General features: G+C 32.8%; 1 long non-coding RNA gene across 1 annotated transcript in view; it reads right to left on the bottom strand.

Annotated features, from left to right (window-relative positions):
• Positions 1 to 662: 662 nt before the first annotated feature.
• Positions 663 to 26,404, bottom strand: part of LOC117804058 — a 79,986-nt gene continuing 54,244 nt past the window's right edge. Inside the window, exons 3-4 of the long non-coding RNA XR_004628246.1 lie at positions 3,167 to 3,287; positions 663 to 694 (exon numbers count right to left, since the gene is read on the bottom strand). This is a non-coding gene — a long non-coding RNA (uncharacterized LOC117804058). The remainder of the gene's footprint in view (positions 695 to 3,166; positions 3,288 to 26,404) is intronic.

Below are 26,404 nucleotides of genomic sequence, written 5' to 3' on the forward strand. Positions count from 1 at the left end.
AATATTATCAATAATATTGGAATAACTTTGTAGATGACAGATGGAGGGTAAACTTATTGTGGTGAACATTTCATAATGTATGTAATTGTTGAATTGCTGTTAGACACCTGAAACTAATATAATATTGTATGTCAACTATACTTCAATTAACAAGGAAAAAAAAAGAATGTGTCAGTAAGCATATCTCCTTACCCCAATCCTTTACTACCTTAATTCATGCTGTATACTTTTTGCCAAAAATCCCATCAAAATACAAATAATATGGTCCCACTCTTTTCTTTTTAGGTATGTTCATTGACTTTCCCTTGACAATCTAAAGTCTCAGCTCCATAACAAGGCATGAAAAATCTCACTATGGTCATTCTATTGCCACTCCTTTTACTATATGCAGTCGGATATTATTATGAGTCAATTCTTTTCACTATCTCTTTCTACCTAGAAGTTTGTCACTCTTATTTATCTCAAGAAACCCTTTTCAAAAACCAAATGTTCCTTAAAACTTTGCCTACTACACCACCTGAATCAAGACTTATAACGGGGGTGCCTGGGTAGCGCAGTCGTTGAGCGTCTGCCTTCGGCTCAGGGCGTGATCCCGGCGTTCTGAGATTGAGTCCCACATCAGGCTCCTCCGCTATGAGCCTGCTTCTTCCTCTTCCACTCCCCTGCTGTGTTCCCTCTCTCGCTGGCTGTCTCTCTGTCAAAATAAATAAATAAATAAAATCTTTAAAAAAAAAAGACTAATAACAATTTTCTCTCATCTATTTTGTTAAACAAGATTAAATATATAATAATTATACATATATGTGTGTTCAAACTTTGCAATATTATATTGTTGTTTTCTATTATGTTTAATTTACTAGGTTCCAAATACCTGCAGAGATTTATTTTCTTGTCCACCACTGCACTGGCTCATAGAAGGCAAAATAATTATATGCCCACTTAGCAAAAATAAAACATCCATTTTTATATCAGTAAGGATGAAGCATAACAATTAAAGAAAAAAATACTTTCATTTGATCAAGAAATATTCTGTTAAAATAAAACTTACCATCACAGGAATTGACTGTAACCCAGAAATATACTTCATATTAGCATTCATTCTCAATATTAAAACATGTGACATTACTAATATGACTTTTAAATGTACATCATATTCAGTTAATTAATCTGTCTTATTAGAATATGCTTTTAAAACTCTGTTTTATTCTTAATAAAAAATATATGTCAATTGGGCGCCTGGGTGGCTCAGCTGTTAAGCGTCTGCCTTCAGGTCAGGTCATGATCCCAGGGTCCTGGGATTGAGTCCCGCATTGGGGTCCCTGCTCCGCGGAAAGCCTGCTTCTACCTCTCACACTCCCCTTTCTTGTGTTCCCTCTCTCGCTGTCTCTCTCTGTCAAATAAATAAATAAAATCTTTAAAAAAATCTATCATCTATCTATCTATCATCTATCTATCTATTATTATCTATCTATCTATATGTTATACTGTCATAAGATTAGCCAGTTTAGTAGGATGAATTATGGCCCAAAAGATACATTCATCTCCTAAACCCTGAAATGTATGGACATTACCTTATTGTATAAGAGTATTGACAGATTTAATTCAGTTAAGGATCTTGAGAGGGGAGATCATCCTGGATTACCTGGTGGGTCCTAAATTCAATATCAAGTGTCTTGTAAGAAATGTCAAGTGTCCTATAAGAGACACAAAAGACGACAAGGAGGCAATGCGACCACAACGTCAGAGATTGGAGTGATGCAGCTACAAGCCCAGGAACGCTGAAAGCCCCCAGAAGCTGGAAAAGGTATTGAATAAAACCCTTCCTGGTGTTAGTGGAATTGCAGCCTGTCAACACCTTCAGACATTTGGTCTCCAGAACAGAGAGAATGAATGTGTGTGTGTGTTCTCCAGACGCAGTTTGAAGTACTATGTTATAGCAGCTATTATAAGAAACTAAGGGTAATTAGTTTTATAAAACTGGCTTACAAATGATATGAATGATAAATGACTAAGTACTTTAAAGATTTCTCCTTTACACAGATTATACATTTATTTACACAGATACACAGATTATAATAAAGTCTTCTTTAACAAATCAGAAATAATTGCATGTGTTCTATACTGCCAAGAAGTTGAAGTAAGGTAGTAGTCAAATCGATGTTATTTTATAATGACTAAATACTAGCTAAGTCATTAAAATAAAATAAAGTAAGCCTCTTTTAATATATATTTTACTTCTCATACAAAATACCATGTTTATCACAGAAATATTTAAGCAAGTAATAGTGAGAATTGCATTTGGAATTTATAGAATAAGAAAAATTTATATGAACAGTCATATAATGAGATCCTTATTTGATACTGATGTGTTTTCATTTCCTCTTACATGTTGCAAGTGTTAATCCAGGCATCCTTTTCAGCTTTCAATGCCACTACACTACATCAACTTGTCACCTAAATAACTGTAATTAAGCATTCTCTGTAGTTGCTGATTACAGTATGCTGATGAACATTCCCACTGGATTTAACAGCCTCTTTCCCAACATCTACAGTAATCATCACATATTATAATGTCTTTTTTGCTGAAGACTTCTTAAATAATCTAAAATTTAAATTGAACAAGTCTTTGATTATTGCAATCTAAAGTTCAACAGGCACTTAATCAGAAAGGTGTAAGTATCATATCATTGACATCTACTAAGCAATAGGATAATATATATCCAGGGAAATAAATACTTAAACTCTTTGGTCATTGATCCATGTCATTTTAAAAAATTAGCATCAGCATATAACCCGGAAAAACATTTTCCTAAAAAGCAACAGGCTAACAAGAGGTGATATTTTTTAACTTAGCATTTATAACATCCAAATGACTCATTTCCTAGGACTTTAACATGCACATAGTTAATGTGCAGAACACTAAAATTTGAATCAAGTAAAAGTTCAATAATCACATATTAAATTTATATTTCATTAAGTCATTCATTGATATGAAAAAAATGGCATAATATTTTAAAACCAGTTATGCGTAGATTTTATCATGCCTGTCCTGAGACCTGGGCAAGAGGACTAACCCCATGAGCCCTATCCATGATTTATAAGGTGGTTGTATCACACATATACATACAAATACACACATATCCCCCACTATGAAATGGATCTGTACCTCTGTCACTTGGGATCCAGAGTAGAGACAGCTAGCATGACCCCAGCTTCAAACATCAGTTCTTATGACTCACACACCCATCTTCCCAGAAATCCCCTTCCTCATCTCTTGCCCTGTGGACCTGAAACAAAAGGCAGGTGAGTTCTAATGCTATAATGGTTTGGAGTTTCCCACTGCCAAAAGAAGGCATGAACATTTAATTGTCAGGTGAAAACAAGAAATTAAATTAAGCATGTCATTATTTCATTTACTCAATCCATATTTCTGTCCATCATTTCTTTGAGCTACTCCATAAGAACATGGTTCAATACACATAACAAACTACATCAAGCAAACTTTAGAGTAGGTGACTGAATCAATTTAAAATTTCTGTAAATATAAAATTTATACATATATTTTAAAATATTAACTGAAATTCACTACTCTTTATTACAAAATAATTGTATTTTAGCATATATATATAAAGGGCCACTATTTGAGAAACATATGGATTAGATAATAGCCTTTACTTAACAAAATACAACATGCCCTGCTTTCATATATCTGGCAACTTACTATTTGAAATATTCATATCATATTGGTAGGTGTTTGGGAAAGATAGAAGGGAATATGCACATTACACTGGAAACCTTAAGGCAATAGAACAAATAAATGTTTATATTTTCAGCAAGAAGGAACAATTAGTCAATCTATGACACAATTCTAATGTGAATAGCATTTATTTATTAACTTGAGTAAATCCATGTCTTGACCTTAACAGGAGTTAGACAAAATGCTAATGCATTTGGGTCCATGTAACAAAGTAATACCTAATTGTGAATAATCCAGCACATTTCCAATTTCACTTGTATTCTTTGAATCTAATTATTACACTTGAGGCAACCACCTAAAAATGATAATCCAAATATATTTTTTGCTGTAGGTTTACATCTAATTCATAAACTGTGCATACTTTTAGCTATTCATTATTCTGGTTATTATCTTGCAAGCATATGAACTATGATTTTTTTTAAAGATTTTATTTATTTGAGAGAGAGATAGCGAGAGAGAGAGCCAAGCAGGGGGAAGGTCAGAGGGAGAGAGAGGAACAAGCAGACTCCCACTAAGCAGGGAGCCTAGGACCCTGGGATCATGACCTGAGCCAAAGGCAGATGCTTAACCAACTCAGTCACCCAGGTGCCTCCGAACCATGATTTTTTTAATGAAACTTTTTTTTTTACTGGTTTTAAAATATTTTATTTCTTTTTCTGTGTAGAAATTATCTTTACTTTTTTAATTTAAATTCAATTAGCCAACACATAGTACATCGTTAGTTTCAGATGCAATATAAATGAAACTTTATGTACTATACAATACCTGCTTCTAACACAGTATATTTTTTTTTCTTAAAACTTGAACATAAAACTCCATCAGTCCAATTCAATTTTCAGAAGGTTTACATTATTTATTTCAGCTCTCATTCAAACATTTGGCAATACCTTTTGTCTGAAAATCACTCTATCATTTGAATTTATTTGAAACTCTTATTTTTATAAGAAGAGTTATCTATCTACTAGTTAGAAAACTGTAATATGGAAAATTATGTTTAATAAAAAGTAAATTCTTCCCTCCTATGTCAGTTTCTCTTTCCAAAGGTAATCACTATCCAGACTCCTCTAAAATTATACATATAACTCAAATATTTCATAATGTGTATCTACTTTTCATACAGAAGTAAACAAATTTAATACATCATTCCACATCTTGCTCTTATTGATAATAAGTATTACATGTTTTGGACATTTTTCCTTTAAGGCCTATTACAATGACTTTATCTTTACTAGCCACATATCATTTCTTTATATTGATCAAACAAAATTTAACCAGTTCCATGAAAATGAAATTAAATATTTTTTCTACTACTCAAAATATATTGCAATGAACATCTTAATACATATAACAGCANAGTTATCTATCTACTAGTTAGAAAACTGTAATATGGAAAATTATGTTTAATAAAAAGTAAATTCTTCCCTCCCATGTCAGTTTCTCTTTCCAAAGGTAATCACTATCCAGACTCCTCTAAAATTATACATATAACTCAAATATTTCATAATGTGTATCTACTTTTCATACAGAAGTAAACAAATTTAATACATCATTCCACATCTTGCTCTTATTGATAATAAGTATTACATGTTTTGGACATTTTTCCTTTAAGGCCTATTACAATGACTTTATCTTTACTAGCCACATATCATTTCTTTATATTGATCAAACAAAATTTAACCAGTTCCATGAAAATGAAATTAAATATTTTTTCTACTACTCAAAATATATTGCAATGAACATCTTAATACATATAACAGCATACTTTGGAAGTACATACAAATGGCATATTTCTAGCCATTAAAATTCTGTATTAAAGAACATATATATTCTTCAGTTTGATTGAGATATATTACTAAATTTACCTTCATAAAAAAGGTTGTAACAATTTAGATTTTCACCAAAAATTAACTGAATTTAAATGACCCTTGAAGAAATATAAATCCATTTTTCTCCATCCTATCCATGTTAAATTTCCTTTGCATTGATTACATTTCTTCTTTTATATTGGATTTTCCCATAATATAAAAATATTTGATCAAAATCTTACAAATAATTGAATAGAGGGAACACATTCAGAATCATTCTGAGACCAGCATTACCCTGATACTAAAGCAGGATAAAAACAATGTAAGAACAAAAAGTCTAGTTTGTCCGAAAAAGTATTACTACTCCAGCTTTCTTTTGACAGTGTGATAAATGTTTCTCCATCCCCCTCACTTTCAATCTGAAGTCTCTTGTAGGCAGCATATAGATGGATCTTGTTCTTGTATCCATTCTGACCCCCTTTTGATTGGAGCATTTATTTAGTCCATTTACATTCAAAGTAATTATTGACAGATATATGTTTATTGACATTACTTGCTCTGTCATTGCTTCCAGAGATATTCTCTGGTCCTTTCTTGTCTTTGTATCTTTTGGTCTCTCCTTTGCTCTCAAAGAGCCCTTTAGTATTTCTTGCAGGGCTGGTTTAGTGGTCACAAACTCCTTTAGTTTTTGTTTCCCTGGGAAACTCTTTATCTCTCCTTCTATTCTGAATGATAGCCTTGCTGGATAGAGTATTTTTGGCTGCAGGGTTTTCCAGTTCAGCACTTTTAATAGATCATGCCACTCCCTTCTGGTTTGCCAAGTTTCTGTTGAGAAATCTCCAGCTAGTCTTAAGGGTCTTCTCTTGTAAATTAAGGACTTCTTTTGTCTTGCTGCTTTTAAGATTTTTTCTTTATCACTATATTTTGCTAATTTAATTGCAATTTGTCCTGTTGTTGGCCTGCTTTTGATGGGAGTTGATTTTGATGGGTGCTCCCTGTGCCTCCTGGATCTGGATGTCTGTTTCCTTCCCCAGATTAGGAAAGTTTTCTGCTATTATCTCTTGAAATAAATTGCCCCCTTTCCTCTCTCTTCTTCTGTGACTTCTATAATATGGATGTTATTACATTTGATGGAGTCACTGAGTTCCCTAAATCTATTCTCATGTTGCATAATTCTTCTTTCTCTCTTTTGTTCAGTTTCATTATTTTCCATTGTCTTCTAGGTCACTAATTTGTTCCTTCATTTCTTCCAGCCTGCTGTTCATTGCATCAAGCCTGTTTCCAATCTCATTTACTGCATTCTTCATCACTGATTGATTCTTTTTTAACTCCTTTATCTCTGTGGTAAGGGTCTCAGTGATGCCTTCTATTCTTTCCTCAAGCCCACTGAGTATCCTTATGATTGTTGCTTTAAATTCTCCACTAGGCATATTATTTATATCAGTTTTGCTTAGATCTCTGGCTGGGGCCTTATCTTCTTCTTTCATTTGGGATAAATTCCTCCATCTTGGCATTTTGTCATTCATTATTTTTTTTAAGTGTTTGGTAGAATTCACCAATGAAACTATGGGGTTTTGTTTTTTTCTGTGCTGGGAGATTTTCAACTTTCGTTCTTGTTATTGATCTAAGAATATTTCCTATTTCTCAGATTCAAGATTCATGATTCAATCTTGGTAACTTGTATGTTTTTATGAATTATTTGGGTTTTTTCCCTAGGTTATCTGATTTGTTAATATATAACTATTTATAGTAATCTGTTATCATATTATGTAGTTCTGAGATATCTATTGTATTGTTTCCTCTTCCATTTCTCATTTTAGTTTTGAGTCTTTTCTCTCTCTTTTTTAGTAATGTAGTTAAAGCATTGCCATTTTTTTTTAAGCTGGTCATTACGTTCAGTTATGTTATTGTTTATTCTGGCCTCCTATTTATTTCTGATTTTTTGTTGTTGTTATCTCCTTCCTCTACTAAATTTCAGCTAAGTTTCTTCTTTTTCTATTCTTTATGGTGTAATGTTGTTTATTTGAAAATTTTTTTCTTAATACAAGAATTTATAGCATAAATTTCACTCTAACGTCTGCTTTTGCTGCATCCCATAGGTTTTGGAATATTGTGTTTTCTTTTTCTTTTAAGATATATTTTGATTTACTGTTTAATTTCTTATTTGGCCCACTGCGTGTACAGTAGTGTGTTGTGTAATATTTACATATTAAATATTTAATATTTACATTGTAGATTTTCCAGCTTTGCATTATTGTTGATCTTTAGTTTTGTACCACTGTGGTTGGAAATTATACTTGGTATGATTTCAGTCTACTTAAATTTGTAATATTCATTATGTCTCTTTTTATGTGACTTAACCAGGGAATTCTGTGCATACTGCAGGAAAATGTGTGTTCTATTTTTCTTGGATGGAATGTTTTATATATATGTTTTAGAACCATGTATTCTGAAATATGCTTCAAGTAAAAAATGTTCTTGTTGATTTTGCATCTAGATAATGGAATCTGTTGAAAATTTTAAAAACAACGTTAAAAATTAAAAGAAAATAAAAATATTTTGATATACAATGGACTATTATGCAGCCATAAAAATGGATGAGACCTAGTCATTTGCAAAAACATGGAGGGACCTAGAGGGTATTATGCTAAGTGAAGTAAGTCACACTGAGGAAGACAAATACTCTATGATTTCACTCATATGTGGAATAAAAAAAAAAAAAACCAAAACAAATGAATACACAAACTAAAAAAGCAGAATAAGACCTATAAATACAGGGGCGCCTGGGTGGCTCAGTCATTAAGTGTCTGCCTTTGGCTCAGGGCGTGATCCCAGCGTGCTGGGATCCTCTGCTGGGAGCCTGCTTCTTCCTCTCCCTTCCTCAGGTTCCTCTGCTGGGAGCCTGCTTCTTCCTCTCCCTTCCTCAGGTTCCTCTGCTGGGAGCCTGCTTCTTCCTCTCCCTCTCCCCCTGCTTGTGTTCCCTCTCTCTGGCTGTCTCTGTCAAATAAATAAAATCTTTAAAAAAAAAATAAAGACCTATAAATACAGATAACAACCTGATGGTCACTGGAAGGAAGGGTGGTAGGGGATGAGCAAAATGGGTGATGGGGAGAGGTAGATACAGGCATCCAATTATGGAATGAGTAAATCACAGGATTAACAGGTACATCATAGACAATACAGTCAATGATTATGTAATAGTGTTGTATGGTGACAAATAGTAGCTACATTTGTGATGAGCATACCATGATGTATAGAAATGTTGAATCACTATGTTGTACACTGAAACCAATATAATAGTATGTGTCATATACACAAATAAAAATAAAACAATTATATTTGAATCCTCTTTGAGTGCCTTTTAAATTTTCATAATCCACAGTGATGACGGCTAGAATTTGATATTAATTTTGGATGGATCTAATCTAGGGAGAGCCTAGAGTAGGCTCATGATATTTCATGCAAGAGAGAAAATCTACTTTGATTTTGAAATCATTTTTATAAAGTATGCATGAAACACCTGTCTTTTTCACAGACTTTAAAATTTTGATAATTCCTTTAATTTAAACTGATGTTCTATTCCTAAACTTTCTGTTGACCTTTAAGACCCAGAGAGCACATAGGTTTTACCTTTTGTAGGTCTGCCCACATGAGTGACTATGCAGTTGTAAGGGACTCATTTCATCTCAGCCCTTTAATTTCCCATAATACAACAGAAAAGAGCAGTGGCAGAAGAAATCAATCCCAAGTTATCCCTTGTCGAATATCAGCAAACACAATGTCACAAAACCAATGTGAAGAAATGAAGTATAGATTTTCTGCTGACATTTGTAAAGTGTTTGTGTCAAAGTATTTTTCTAATATAGAAAAGGTTAGAGTTTAACAAATTTCTTTTAAAGCACATATTTCTTTTAAACGGTTATGTTGGTCATTTGGATTAATTTTAATAGCTTTTTTCCCTTATGAAAATGTTTAACTCAATGTGACTGGATGCAATCCTTTAATTACTCATCATTAACACACATTACTTTATGATAAGTATATGGAAAATGTGTAAGAACCTATTTTTCAGATTATAGATTTATCTACTGTAATTAAAAATAGAATCATGTCTCAAAAATTTAGTTTCTGTCAGCAATGTATAGCTAGTTTCCTTTGCTAATTAAAAATGATACACTTCATTCTTTCCTCATAGCTGTTACAGGTGTTTCCACATTTAAATAATACATACATTTTAAATAATAATTGTAATGATTTAATTTACATGAGATTATATTATTTGAAAATATAAACAATAATATATTTATAATAACATTTTATTTATATTAATCAACAATTATACCCAAATAATTGCTTTTCAACATTTTAATTCTGCCAGTAGTTATTGAGGACATATAATCAATGACACTCCAGTAGCAAAGAGTACACTTAGTCCTTAGCCATACGAGCTAGAGATTCTTGGAAATAAGTGGCTGACTGCAAAGCCAGGGCAAGTATAATGTAAGGTGATGACCCTGGAATATCTTGTTGTGCAGAAAGTAGGAAAATGGTCTAAGAATGATGGGGCAGGTCAAATGGAGATAGATAGGAACTAACTAAATCTGGGAAATTTTCAGCATTAGAAGAAATAATAGTAAGTGAAGGACTGTACATCATTAAATAATACGAGGAATTTAGGAGTCCATACTCACAAAAAAAAGCAGAAACAAAAAAACAAAAATTCTACATGTCAGTAGAATGTCAACTAGTAAAATGGAGAAATGAGTGAATTAGAAAACCACCATCAGATAACCATCAAGGTAATAATGGATTCATGCAAGAATCAAAAAAAATATTCCGATGTAAAATCATCCCTAAAATTATTTGGCATATATTTTGTGAGACAAAGAACATTTATATATGCTCAAACTATCACCTCACAAAAGATATTTAAAATTAACTTTAAAGTGTAGATACCTTGTAGACAACACACTAACGAAATAATTCAAACTAGTATCATAAGCATTGTGGTACATGGTCACTGAGTGCCTCTTGATACACACTGTATGACAGAGAAGCAGACTGCATCACTTCTATGGTGTTACTGCCCAAATCTGGATCTAGTCCTATCATGGAACACAATATGAGGAATATTCTACAAAGTAACTAGTCTGTACTCTTTCAAAGTATTCAAGACAAATACAAGAAAGAACAAGGGAAGATTGAGGAACATTTCCAGGTTAAAGAAGTTAATTAAAAGGCATGACACTTAAATGCAACCTGTGACCTTGGACTTAATCTTGCACCAGAAGTGAATGAGGTCTCTTCAGATGTTAGTACTTTATCAGTGTTAATTTTCTGATTTTGATAGGTATTATGTAAGGAGTTGGTTTAAGGAGTATCCTTGTTTTCAAGAACTAAACAGGAGTATTTTAAGGGTTATCATGGATTGTCTAATTTCTTACNAAAACAAATGAATACACAAACTAAAAAAGCAGAATAAGACCTATAAATACAGGGGCGCCTGGGTGGCTCAGTCATTAAGTGTCTGCCTTTGGCTCAGGGCGTGATCCCAGCGTGCTGGGATCCTCTGCTGGGAGCCTGCTTCTTCCTCTCCCTTCCTCAGGTTCCTCTGCTGGGAGCCTGCTTCTTCCTCTCCCTTCCTCAGGTTCCTCTGCTGGGAGCCTGCTTCTTCCTCTCCCTCTCCCCCTGCTTGTGTTCCCTCTCTCTGGCTGTCTCTGTCAAATAAATAAAATCTTTAAAAAAAAAATAAAGACCTATAAATACAGATAACAACCTGATGGTCACTGGAAGGAAGGGTGGTAGGGGATGAGCAAAATGGGTGATGGGGAGAGGTAGATACAGGCATCCAATTATGGAATGAGTAAATCACAGGATTAACAGGTACATCATAGACAATACAGTCAATGATTATGTAATAGTGTTGTATGGTGACAAATAGTAGCTACATTTGTGATGAGCATACCATGATGTATAGAAATGTTGAATCACTATGTTGTACACTGAAACCAATATAATAGTATGTGTCATATACACAAATAAAAATAAAACAATTATATTTGAATCCTCTTTGAGTGCCTTTTAAATTTTCATAATCCACAGTGATGACGGCTAGAATTTGATATTAATTTTGGATGGATCTAATCTAGGGAGAGCCTAGAGTAGGCTCATGATATTTCATGCAAGAGAGAAAATCTACTTTGATTTTGAAATCATTTTTATAAAGTATGCATGAAACACCTGTCTTTTTCACAGACTTTAAAATTTTGATAATTCCTTTAATTTAAACTGATGTTCTATTCCTAAACTTTCTATTGACCTTTAAGACCCAGAGAGCACATAGGTTTTACCTTTTGTAGGTCTGCCCACATGAGTGACTATGTGGTTGTAAGGGACTCATTTCATCTCAGCCCTTTAATTTCCCATAATACAACAGAAAAGAGCAGTGGCAGAAGAAATCAATCCCAAGTTATCCCTTGTCGAATATCAGCAAACACAATGTCACAAAACCAATGTGAAGAAATGAAGTATAGATTTTCTGCTGACATTTGTAAAGTGTTTGTGTCAAAGTATTTTTCTAATATAGAAAAGGTTAGAGTTTAACAAATTTCTTTTAAAGCACATATTTCTTTTAAACGGTTATGTTGGTCATTTGGATTAATTTTAATAGCTTTTTTCCCTTATGAAAATGTTTAACTCAATGTGACTGGATGCAATCCTTTAATTACTCATCATTAACACACATTACTTTATGATAAGTATATGGAAAATGTGTAAGAACCTATTTTTCAGATTATAGATTTATCTACTGTAATTAAAAATAGAATCATGTCTCAAAAATTTAGTTTCTGTCAACAAAGTATAGCTAGTTTCCTTTGCTAATTAAAAATGATACACTTCATTCTTTCCTCATAGCTGTTACAGGTGTTTCCACATTTAATTAATAACATACATTTTAAATAATAATTGTAATGATTTAATTTACATGAGATTATATTATTTGAAAATATAAACAATAATATATTTATAATAATATTTTATTTATATTAATCAACAATTATACCCAAATAATTGCTTTTCAACATTTTAATTCTGCCAGTAGTTATTGAGGACATATAATCAATGACACTCCAGTAGCAAAGAGTACACTTAGTCCTTAGCCATACGAGCTAAAGATTCTTGGAAATAAGTGGCTGACTGCAAAGCCAGGGCAAGTATAATGTAAGGTGATGACCCTGCAATATCTTGTTGTGCAAAAAGTAGGAAAATGGTCTAAGAATGATGGGGCAGGTCAAATGGAGATAGATAGGAACTAACTAAATCTGGGAAATTTTCAGCATTAGAAGAAATAATAGTAAGTGAAGGACTGTACATCATTAAATAATACGAGGAATTTAGGAGTCCATACTCACAAAAAAAGGCAGAAACAAAAAAACAAAAATTCTACATGTCAGTAGAATGTCAACTAGTAAAATGGAGAAATGAGTGAATTAGAAAACCACCATCAGATAACCATCAAGGTAATAATGGATTCATGCAAGAATCAAAATAAATATTCCGATGTAAAATCATCCCTAAAATTATTTGGCATATATTTTGTGAGAAAAAGAACATTTATATATGCTCAAACTATCACCTCACAAAAGATATTTAAAATTAACTTTAAAGTGTAGATACCTTGTAGACAACACACTAACGAAATAATTCAAACTAGTATCATAAGCATTGTGGTACATGGTCACTGAGTGCCTCTTGATACACACTGTATGACAGTGAAGCAGACTGCATCACTTCTATGGTGTTACTGCCCAAATCTGGATCTAGTCCTATCATGGAACACAATATGAGGAATATTCTACAAAGTAACTAGTCTGTACTCTTTCAAAGTATTCAAGACAAATACAAGAAAGAACAAGGGAAGATTGAGGAACATTTCCAGGTTAAAGAAGTTAACTAAAAGGCATGACACTTAAATGCAACCTGTGACCTTGGACTTAATCTTGCACCAGAAGTGAATGAGGTCTCTTCAGATGTTAGTACTTTATCAGTGTTAATTTTCTGATTTTGATAGGTATTATGTAAGGAGTTGGTTTAAGGAGTATCCTTGTTTTCAAGAACTAAACAGGAGTATTTTAAGGGTTATCATGGATTGTCTGATTTCTTACACATTTCAGAAAAATATAAAAATGTATAGAGAGAAAATAAGAGAGAGAGAGAAATCAAAAGAGACAGTAGCTACAGTAAAATATAGAAAATTAGGAAGTCTGTATGAGGGGCACATGAGAATTTTTTACACTTTCTTGCAAATTTTATCTAAGTATAACATAATTTCCAAAGTCGAAGTGTGATAAGGAGAAGTAAAATCACATGGAGGATTTTAATATCCCACTGCAAAACTCCTGAATCAGAATGTGCATTTTTAATAAGGTCTTCAGGTGATCTTTATACACATTAGTATTTGAGAAACACTGCCTTAAACATGACTTGGCTGGGGAAATATGGCATAAAAATCAATTATCTTTGTAAGTTTTAGATTTGATAGTGATATTATGGAGACATTTAAAAAGAGGCTTATCTTTAGGAGATTTTACCAAAATATTTACTGATAAAATGCCATAGTGTCTGAAATTTGCTTTGAAATATTATGTGGTGAAGATGAAGCTGATGAGGGCATAGTTTAAATTCAGCTGTGGTGATAATTGTTGCAGCAGGATAATGAGTGCATTGAGTTGACTGGGATAGTCCACTTTTTTTTTTTCAGATATGGCTGAACTCTTACAAAATAAAAAGTATCCACAACACAAACAAACATATCTTCTTAATAAAAAATGTTAGGAAAAAATAAGAGGAAATGATTAAGTTGCCTAGAAGGGCATCTGGAAACAATGTCCAGAGAAGACAAATTCATTCCCATTTAACATTGTTTATATGATTTCCTTCTGTATATTATGTATTCTCTCTTTATAATTAAAGATATTACCATAATCATAAAACTAGGTTCTTGCAATAAGCAAGACCATACAGCAGAGTTAACAAAAAATTTTAATACCGCCTCATTTTTAACTAATAAATTGTTCTTTGACAAATGTTCCAATCTATGTTTCATTAGTAAAATGATAACAAGTACTATTATGAAAAGAGAGAAAAATATTAGAGGCAAATGTATAGTTTAAAATGTAATTTCACTAGGTTAGGTGACAGATAATGATGGCTTTAAGTCTATCATTTCCTCCAATTTTGACCATACTGGATTTTTCTTTTTGGTAATTATACTTAATATATATATATATATATAGAGAGAGAGAGAGAGAGAGAGAGAGAGAGAGAGAGTATTCAACTACTGTTAAGTTGGCCAAAGTCTCTTCGCCAGCTAGGTTCTGTCTCCTCAGGTGGGAAGGGTCAGTAATAACAATAATGTCCATATTTATTTGAGGTTAAAGAAAATAACTGACATGAAAAAAGTAAATTTACAAATTTTAAAATATGTAAATAAATTACCTCATGATTTAGTCATTATCTTTCATACCTGATTCATGTATTTTGCAACATTTTGAAATGATTTATTCAATTACTGCACTCCCTGTACATTTTTCTTCAAGAGTTGTGAGTAAAAAAGAAAACATATAGCAGGTACCTATTATCTATGCTTACTTTATATCTAAAACTACATTAATACAAATGTAGCCCGTTGTTAAAAAAAATGACCAAATTATCAGTGGTTTAAGGAAACCAGAAGTTTATTCCTGTATCACGTAACACTCCAAACAAAAGGCCAAATGTGATATGGTGATTATATGGTTGGAGGCCCATACTTCTGTTCTCTTTTGCTAAACTATTCTTTAACTATAGGCTTCAGTATTATCTAAAATGATCAACTTCTGTTCTCATTTCAATATTACACCCAATAGGAAGTACCAAAAAAAAGGAAAGAAAAAAAGGAAAGCACAATTTTTCTCCTTAAAAGCAATACCCAAATTGTATACGTCAGTTTTTTTTTAAATATTATTGACCAGAAATTAGTCATATGACCATATCTAGCTTCAGGAAAAACTGGAAAATATAGTTTTTATTCTGGATGGTCATGGCTAAAACCCGGGCATTTGGTTACCAAATGAAGATATAAAACATTCATTATTTTTTTAATGATTTTTTTATTATATTATGTTAATCACCAAACATTATTTTAACTGAATAATTCTGTGGGAGTTTTAGAATTTTTATCCTAAAGATTTCAATTTAAAAAAAGAACCCAATTGCTTAGGGGTTCAGCTACATAAAGGTTGAAACATAAAGGTTTAAAATATATAGGGAAATTTACTGAATATGTAACCATATTTTTTTTTCATTTTATGGATGACTGGAATACTCATAGAGATTACTCAGAGGAATAGGATAGCTCACTAAAAGCCAAGACTGAGAGAAAGGTTTTTTAGTTTCTAGTTTAGTTTGTTTTTCAATAAGCCAATTTTTATAATTTGAAGAATCATAGTTGCTTCTAATTTTTGTCATATGTTTATGTCTAATAAAATTCTAAGACAAACGTTGCTCAAATACATTTGAGGAATTTTAGGAGTAAGTACAAGCCTCATTTGAGGTATATTCTTTATTTCGTAGGAAATGAGTTTGACTGGATGAACAAATGACTAATAAAGAAAAACTGTTGGGGGGCCTGGGTGGCTCAGCTAGTTAAGCGTTTAATCACTAAAACTGATGTTTTCTTTACTATTCTAATACTCTTCTTCATGGTAAAGAAGGTTCCTTTCATTCCATTATTAACATGATATTTTACAAAAGGGAGATACTTGTTTTTATCAAATGACATTTAAGATGTCAAAACTATGTGATTTTTCTCCTTTGCATAAATGGATGCATTAATAATTTTAAGTTTTAACTCCCTTGCTGACCTAAAATAGTTCTAACCTAATTTTACTTCAAATGTTAACGCACAATTTGATGTGATTTATTACTAACTTATCATTTCTACTGATTCTCAAGTCTATTAAGTTGTTTTCAAACATTTTTTGAAGAACACTAGTTCAAAAAATGTCAACAGGTGTTCTCTAAAAAATGGATTATATGATTAAATATATTTTGAAAATTGTAGCTGAAATGAATTTAAAGAACTCTCCTTGCTACTGAAATTTGTAGTTAATTCATTAATCTGGATTAGAAATATTCAAAGAATAGTTATTTTAAAGAATGTTTCTAAAATTTCTTTTTTCTAGAACAGTGTAATACATTCACTTTCCAGAGTTCTTGCACTTTTTAAAAATTAAGTATTTCTGGGGTCATTTAATTTTGTTTTGACAGGGAAAAAAGGCAAAGCTGGGCTGAAATCATCAATTTAGGATTGAATCATAATTTGAAAAAGAACCAAAATCCTAGAAGATATATAGAAAACAAACCCCTCAGTATTTACAGAAGTATGATTACTTCTTCCAATAATATTATTGGATATATTTTAGATTTATTGTTGTCCCTGAATTAAAACTATCTACAAAATATGGCAAGTGAAAATTCGGCCTTTTATAAGCACAACTAATGTAAGCATTCCCGAATAGTTATTAATTTTCTGATTCTGAGTAGCCATTAAAAATTAGTCTTTTCATCATTGTTCAAGATGTTTTCATGAATATATGTAATCTTATTTATATATACACACACATATATATGCTTTTGAACAACTAACAATATTTAACAATTCTAATAAAAGTTCACATTCCATTTCTCAGTGAGCTAAGAACAATGCATTTCATTCTATATCTTCCCATAAGATTGGCACATATGTTCTCATAAGATAACAAAAAACCTAAATATTTTAGAAATTGCCTGATTAATGCTGAAAAGTCAGTAACAGCTATGTATACACACACAAACACACACAATGTGTTTAGAAGCCAGTGACTAAAGGAATGAAATAATCTAGATTTAATTTGCATTTAATATAAAAAAGGATTGGCTATCAGCCAGTATTCAGATTTATTAAGAGTCAAAAATGCTGTCACAGCTCATGTGTACATGGAACATTACTCATCCATTTTGTTAATCTAACATAATATGGAGTATAATCTATCAGGACATCAAAATAATAGCTTTTACTCCATTTCCTCACTTCTATAAGGACATGCACAATAGACTCCACAGCTATACATGCACTCTATTAGGGCTAATTGAAAATAGATGGTACAATTAACCTGCTTCTTAGTAAAAAGCATTAACACTTAATGTAAAAGTCTAATCACAATAAAAAGAGGCTCACATGGGAAGGAAATGTGGTGAATAATTCAAAATCATCTTATTTTCTCTTACAAAGTAAATTGAAGAAAGAAAAAGTTAATATAACAACACCCAAAGCAACAATTAGATCATTTGCATTTCTAATCTTTGCTTTCTTTCTCAGATATATTCCATTTCAAAGACTCTATAGATGATTTAACACAATGATTCAAGGTATTTAGGTGCAACATAGCAGAACTGAGCAGGTGGTCATGGAATAAATAAGCTGTGGAGGGAATCTATTGCAACACAAAGTATGAAAATTAACATGCAAACTTATGTAGTAGGAAAAGCTGTCTTGATTACTTTATCTTAACAAATCCACTAAACACAGGATATTTTGATGATACTTTCTAACTAAAGCTCAATAAGGTCTTTAAAAATAGCAAAAATATTACTTATTGTTTTCATTTTTTAAAAAGTCATCTATAAATGGTGATTTCAAAATCTACAACTTCTAGTTGTCTCATAAGGTTTTAAACGTGTTTGAACTTCTTTTAATATGTCTCATAATGAAAAATAAAATTTTTGAATGCAAATTTAAAGGAAATACTGAGAGTATTTACTACTCCTCTTGTCTTCTATACTTAGGGCAACCTTCATTAATCAGTTTTAAAGGGGAGCCTGGGTGGCTCAGTTGGTTAAGCGTCTGACTCTTGATTTCCACTCAGGTCATGATCTCAGGGTCATGATCTCAGGGTCGTCAAATGGAGCACCGTGCCCCCCAATTCACCTTCGGGCTCTCCACTCAGCAGGGAGTCTGCTTCTCCGCTCTTTTCTCCTTCTGCCCTCCCCCCCCACTAGCACCCTCTCTCTCTAAAATAAATAAATAAATCTTTTTAAGCCTTTATCAGTCTTTAAACTATTTCCTACTAAGTCTAGTCTCAGCTTTTGAATCCTTTATTATAACATTCTCGAGGCCACCACTATCAATTCCTAGGAATTGCTGTAACAAAAGGTAATCATTTGACAAACCCAAAGAGAGTTTAGAGCTCTCTTTGCTTAGGACTTAAATAAATTAATAAATATTAATATTTTAAAATAATAATACGTCAAATTCATTATACAAAAATTCCTTTCAAAAGAGGATGTATGTAAATTATTGTAGGGGAATTATTATGTTGCAACATAGAAAAATAATACCACTTATTTCAAGCTTTCAGGGAATTTTTTTCTAAGAGAAGTGAAATTCCAAATGTTATTAGAATTGAAGCTGGACATAAATGCTATACCAAGATGATAGTAGCACTACTTTCTATTTTTGGAAATAATATCCTAAATTATGATGACATGAATAGGTTTTCCTCAGAAGACAGGATGAAGTAGGAGAAGTGAAGGCTAAGTTTGGACAAGAGTACTAAAGGTCTTCGAAGGTCATGAAAATATTGGCATAATCTATAGTATGTCATGAACATACACTAAGGTCTAAAACAATTGGCTAGATTGTTAATAGATTGCTAATAGATTAAGTTATAAGAGAATCAAAGAGAAAGAGCTCTTCAGAGGTAGAACATTAACTCATTTCCTTCATTTCCTCCCTCCTCAGTGTCAGGTGAAAGTGTTTTGACCTTAACTAGAACTCCATGTAAATATACCTGTAGGATATTCTAGGTGTAGCTATGTACCGATTTATTTTCTAAGGAACACTTTGAACAGGATATACCTATGCTGGTTTTATTTTTATTTGTTTGTTTTTTGTAAATAGACCTGTTAGATTTATAAACCTCAAATGTGCTGAAGAATACAACTTTTTAGTTATAGCCAGTGAAATAGACCCCAAAAACTATGCAAGTAGATTGACCTGCATCCACCTTTTGCTCTTATCATTCTGAACCGAAAACATGTCCTGGTGACAAAAAGCAGGGAATATAGGCAGCTGCGTGTGATAGATGTGGGGCATCCTATATGTGGAGGTGAACATTGAGAATATATGGTACTGCTTCTCTCTTGGAGTCTTGGCTAATCACTAGTAAAACCTGATGCCAGGTAAGATTTCTACTCCGTGTATATCCATGTTGTCATTCAAGTCTTTGAGTTTGCTCAGGATCACATTTAAAATTTGGGGGGTTAGCTTTAAAAAGGCAGAATCACAAGAGTGGACTTAGCATTTATTACAGATATTCAAAATTAAATTTTGTTTTGAACTATAAAATGCTATATGCTTGAATGCTCTGGAGATTTGTAATGGCTACTGGTATGCTAGAATAGCAAAGAAACACTGCATGGATATCAGAGGGAGAGAGATTGTAATTTCTCTTAAAACAGTGCAGCTCAAACTTAGTTGACTGAAGAAAATTCATTGGTACAAATATGGGAATAATTTTAAAATAAGGAAGAAAAATCATGATTGTCTCAAATTGAGACAAAGTGATAATATGTATATACACACACACGACAAAAATCTTAGTCAATTATGGAAATCACTTAATATAATAATATATATTGAGAAAATACAACAAAAATCATACTTAATGGTGAAATGTTAAAATCTTCCCTTCTTAAAAAAAAATCAACACAAATTGTACCCACTATCATGAATTTTACTAGAGGTCCTAGCCTGAACAGTAATGTAATAAAAGTAATAGAAACTACAAGTACTGGAGAAAAATGAAAAAAGCACTATTATCTACAAATTGCATGATTACATATGTAGAAAATTCTTCAAATTGCACAAAAATATTAGAAATAATCAGAGCAAATACTTTGTTGGGTACAAGGTCAATATAGAAATTCAATTGTGGATCTATATATGAACAGCAAATAGAAAAATGATTTTTTACACAAATTCTATTAACAACAGTAAATGTATGTGACACCGAGTTATAAAAAGCTTCAGAAAATGGCTTTCCATAAAAAATAATAAAATGGGATTAAGAAAAAATAATAAAGCCTAAATAAACAGAGGGATTTATGGTAATCAGTAATTGGAAAATCAAATACTGTGATGAGGTTACATTTTCCCCAAATGTTTCTAGGCATTCAATGCAGCCCCCAATCAAAATCCCAAAGGATATTTTGTGGAAATTCATGAATTAATTCTAAAATATGTCTGTAGGAAGCTTGAATGGTTCAGCTGGTTAAGCATCCAAATCTTGGATTTGGCTCAGGTCAAGATCCCAGGGTCATAAGAGACCCAAGTAGGGTTCTGAGCTCAGCCCCGAGTCTGCTTGTCCCTCTCCGTACTCCTCTGTTCCTTTCTGTCCCCTGCTTGTGTGCTTGCCTGAAAGTGCATTCTCTCTCTCACTCTAAAACAAACAAACAAACTCTTTAAAATGTCTGTAAATGCAAGGAACCAAGAATATCTAAGACAACTTGAAAAGAAAAGCATAGTAGATTTATTCTATTAGATAGTAAGTCTAATATTAGCACAAGGATATTTGTAGACTGATGGAACAGAATAGAGACTTCAGAACATATGCACTGAGGATCACAATAACAATGAGATTAGTAGGAAAATGTCTTTTTTAATAACAATGCTGTTCCAACTGGATATCCCTACAGAAGAAATACCAAGAATCAGCAAGGATGCATAAAAGTGGGAATTTTTATTTAGTGGAATCGTAACTTGGCAGAACCACTTTGGAAAACAGTGTGGCAATATCTACCAAATTTAGCATACACATACATAATGGTCCAGTTATTCCACTCTGAGGTATACACCCATCAGAAATGCATTTTGTATGTGCATGTAAAAGCATGCACAAGAATATCCTTGTCAGCACTATTCATAATAATCCCAACTGGAAACAACCAAAAATGTCCATCTACGCATATGGATAAATTGTTTTTGGTATTGTCATACAATTAAATATTATAAAGTAATTTAAATGTACAAACTATAGCCAAACACAAACAACACAAATTTTCCAAGCATATTGTCAAATGAACAAATCCAGGCATAAAAGAAGAGATGACACCATATGATTTCATTTAAAACAGACACAGTAGCTACAAGCATTACAAGTTAGGATAACATTTACTTTTGGAGACAAGGAAAGGTGTTGACTGGAAGAGTATGTGGGGTGGGGCTCTGAGCTGTTATTAAGGCCCTACTTCTTGTCTTGAGGGATAATTATATGATTGGGTTTACTTTATAAGAAATCATCAAATTATATATTTATGCTTTATATTCTTTATACATATAATCTTCCAATTATAAAATCTGTATTTAAAAATTCTGTCCCAAAGTGTCATGCCCACAAATAGTCTATCTCCTCAATTCTTTCCTTTAAAAAGATCTCGAGCAGTGTAAACTCTAGGTGAAAGTTTAAAAACACATTTAGAAGTTCTTAGACAGTGACACCACACTTCATGGTATAATTTATAATCAGAAGCATGTTATTAAATGTGCTATAGTCAGTTACAGAGCTTTCTGTCTCATTTTCCTTTCAGAAATAATATGCAAATGATAAGGGAAAGGAGTTTTAAAAAATACAGGCTTAAAGTAAAAACGTGACAGAAATATTGCATCTTTTACAATACTTAAAGATGGACACCAGATGGAGGAGGTGCTAACTGCTTTGTCAGAGCAGCATCAGTATAAACATAACTGGCTACAGATGGAGGTATACCTATAAAGGAAATCCACTAATTCTCCAGAAACATGTCTCTGTTAAAGTGTCAGAAGGCTAGATTAAGGCATAATTCTAAAACAGGAAAGCTTCTAGAATCAAAGAACCCCATTTTTACCTTTCTGGAGTGATGGATTTATTGTTTGAGATGAATGATAAGGTCCGGGTCTGAAAAAAGTAGGGTTCATTAGAAAAGACATTCAGAATTACACCTCCCTTCACCACTAAAAACCAACAGATACTTAACACTTTATTATAGGCAGAATTCTTAAGATGATCCCCAGTGACACACACGCATATATAATCTCCTTCCCTCCAGCAGGAACAGACCAGCAAATATGGTATCACTCCCATGATTACATTACAAAGGTGGAAGGAATTTTGCAGATGTAAATAAGGTCCCTAATCAGCTGATAAGGGATTAATCAAAGGGAGATAATCCAGGATAGTCCTGAGTCTATTAGATGAATTTTTTAAAAGGGGGCTTAGTCCTTCCCTGAAGTTCTGAGATGCTTTCCTACTGGCTTTGAAGGTTACAGCCTTGGTAGGGAATAGCCATGGAAAAGGGAGTAGCCCATGGAAAAAAAGCAGTCCATAGGAACTGAGGGCCTCAAATCTCCCACTATAAGGAAATGGATTCTGCCATCCGAGTGAACCTGGGAGAGAGCTTCAGGCTCCATATGAGAACCCAACTCTACCAATATCTTGAATGGAGCTCTAAAGACTATGAATAGAGGATACAGCTTAACTATCCCCCAGACTCCTGAGCCACAGAAACTGAGATGATAATATATTTTGTTTAAACCACTAAAGTTGTGATAACTTTTTTATGCAGAAATAGAAAAAACAATACACTCTCTTATGCAGGAAACTGAAGAAATCATTCTCTAGATGAAGAAAAGTGCCCCAGAAAAATCACGGCAATACTAAACTTTGAAAGTCCACAGTGAAACAGCTGCCTCACTGTACAACTGAGCCATGGTGATGCCCAACAGTTGGAGTCCTGTAAATGTGCACAAAGCATCCAGTTTTCTAATGCCTCATTCCATAATATACATGGACATACACTGAAAACAATCAAGCTATCTGACCGGGAGGATCCAGTCTCATAAGCTAAGTTTTAAAGAAAAAAGAAATGCCCTTTAATTTGTGAAAAGTTGAACTGAAAAATACAAGAGTGTTTGGGAAGATTAACAATAATGCTAAGTGAAATAAGTCAAGCAGAGAAAGACAATTTATCATATGATTTCTCTCATCTATGGAACATAAGAACTAGGATTATCCGTAGGGGAAGAAAGGGATAAAGAAGGGGGGGTAATCAGAAGGGAGAATGAAACATGAGAGACTATGGACTATGAGAAACAAACAAACTGAGGACTTCAGAGGGGAGGGGGGTGGGGGAATGGGATAGACTGGTGATGGGTGGTAAAGAGGGCACGTATTGCATGGTACACTGGGTGTTATACGCAACTAATGGAGCATCGAACTTTACATCGGAATCCGGGGATGTACTGTATGGTGACTAACATAATATAATAAAAAATCATTTAAAAAAAATGAAAAACAAAACAAAACAATAGTTTAAAAAAGTAGTAACAATTATGTACATTTGAAAGCAAATTCCAGAGGAAGATGAAACATGGCATACTACTTAGCAAAACAAATTAAGTGAACATATTATGGGGTGGGAGAACTGTAATTTTGGTATACTAATTGGCTCTGCTTTGAGCTCTATCTCTATTAGTGTAATAATAGAACACTGAGTATAGATTAATATAAATTTGCTTTATAGGATCATATTCAGAGGACCAGATACTCATTTACTCTAATAAAATTTGTTATATTACGTCAAAACTCAATAAATCAAGAGCTCTCAAGAGAAGCATACTATTTAGAATAGGAAAATATGTAACATAAGGAATGTTAAAAGTTTGGAAAGGGCTGTGCTGAAGACCCATTGTAGAGTTGGAAAGGGAAAGAGTAAGGTACTGTTGCTTTTATTAACATCTTTTTAGCACAATTAGTTTCTGAAAATATGTGCAAATATCACCTTGATGGAAAAAAGTAGATTTAAGAATTCTAACAATATGGGTGTTACCTCTTTGTTTAAAGTAAATTATGTGCTTTCCTCAATGTTACTACCCATTAAAGCACACAAAGTGGTCCCTGAAGGGCTGAAAGAGTTAATGTACCCCTCTAAGTATCTGAAGACAAGGAAAGGCTGTCACTAGGGAGCCACTGGCCCATTAGGCAGAAGGAAAGATTACCAAGCAAATAGTCTAAAAAATCAAAAGGCGAAAAAGAGGAAGAGAGTTTCTGTGTTCTCAGTGAGGCTAATAAAATTATATGAGGACTGAACAGGTTACTATACCTGTTAGATATTAAAAATCCTATTGGGAATTTCTGATTTCTACTACTAGAGACATGCAGGATGTTTAGCCTAAATAGCATTAGGATTTTCCTGAGCTTTTAAGTAGCCTTTTCTTATCTCTGTAGAAACTTGTAGAAAAGTTACAAGGGAAAGATGTTTGCAAATGGGCCAAAATTAGAATGAAAAACAAAGAAAATCATGGATAGGGGAAAATATATTCAAGTATTGTTTGTTTTATATGACAATCAGCATTAAAGGTTAAACTTAAAATTTACAGGCAATCTCAATAAGTTGATTTATTTAAAGATACTGGGAACTATATTTAAAATCAATGGCATTTCAAAAAGAAAAATATATATACCTTTTATTATTTGGAAGTGATATATAGAACAGAAAACACAAATTTATGGGAAAAATCTGACCTTCTGTTTCCTTGAAATAGCAGAAGACTAACCAATACATTTTAAATACTCCATTTTCTGAAAATATATCCTACATAGATGAGGTTTTTATTTTGTCCCCTCATGTAATNTAGATGAGGTTTTTATTTTGTCCCCTCATGTAATTTGCTTTAAGACTTTAAAGTCATATAATCTTTCTCATTTAAAATATTCATCTGTTAAGCAAATAGGAGAGAGACAAACTAGTTTTGACAATGAAATCTTTTTTTAAATGATTTTTTATTATATTATGTTAGTCACCATACAGTACATCCCCGGCTTCTGATGTAAAGCTCAATGATTCATTAGTTGCGTATAACACCCAGTGCGCCATGCTATACGTGCCCTCCTTAATACCCATCACCAGTCTATCCCATTCCCCCACCCCCCTCCCCTCTGAGGCCCCCAGTTTGTTTCTCATGAAAAATTAACACTGAATGTTCCTAGATGGGATGAGGTAAGGATGGAGGAGGTGATGGCACTGCTCAAATAGGGGAGGTCTGCACCTTGGAACCAGAGTTTGCTAGATAAAAAAGTACATACTGGACAAGCTTAATGGATTAAATTTTTAGATAACACAGCTGATTTCTTGGTAAAATATTCAAGATAATATATCAAGTCCTGTCAAGCTCTCACTGATTTCTCTTCTCTGTAAAATTTAAATTTAATAAACTTAAGATAAGAGTAATCTTTTCTTTTTTCTAATGTGATATTTTGTTTGCTTGCATAAAATATTGAAGCTACTAAAACACAGTTAAAAAAAACCATTAACTTAGCATTACATTAATAATATTAGTTAATATAAATAACTAACAGAAATGGTGGCTCACAGATGCAGGTCATAGTATCTGCTATGGACTAAATGTTTGTACCCCCCTACCCAAATTCATGGGTTGAATCCCTAAACCCCAGTGTGATGGTATTTGGAGGTGAGGCCTTTGAGAGATAGATTAGGTCATGAGGGTAGGGCCTTCATGATGGGATTAATGTCCTTATAAAGAGAAAAAGAGACATAGGAGATACCTCTCTCTCTCTCTCTCTCCATAAGCATGTACCAAAAATAGGCTTTCTGAGTACACAGCAAAAGGCAGACATCTACAAGCCAGGAAAGGGGCTCTAACCAGACACGAATCAGATGTTACCTTATTGTTGGACTTCCCAGCCTCCTGTGAGAAATAATTTCT

The sequence above is a fragment of the Ailuropoda melanoleuca genome, chromosome 10 (genome assembly GCF_002007445.2).
Source record: "Ailuropoda melanoleuca isolate Jingjing chromosome 10, ASM200744v2, whole genome shotgun sequence".
Taxonomy (NCBI): Eukaryota; Metazoa; Chordata; class Mammalia; order Carnivora; family Ursidae; genus Ailuropoda; species Ailuropoda melanoleuca.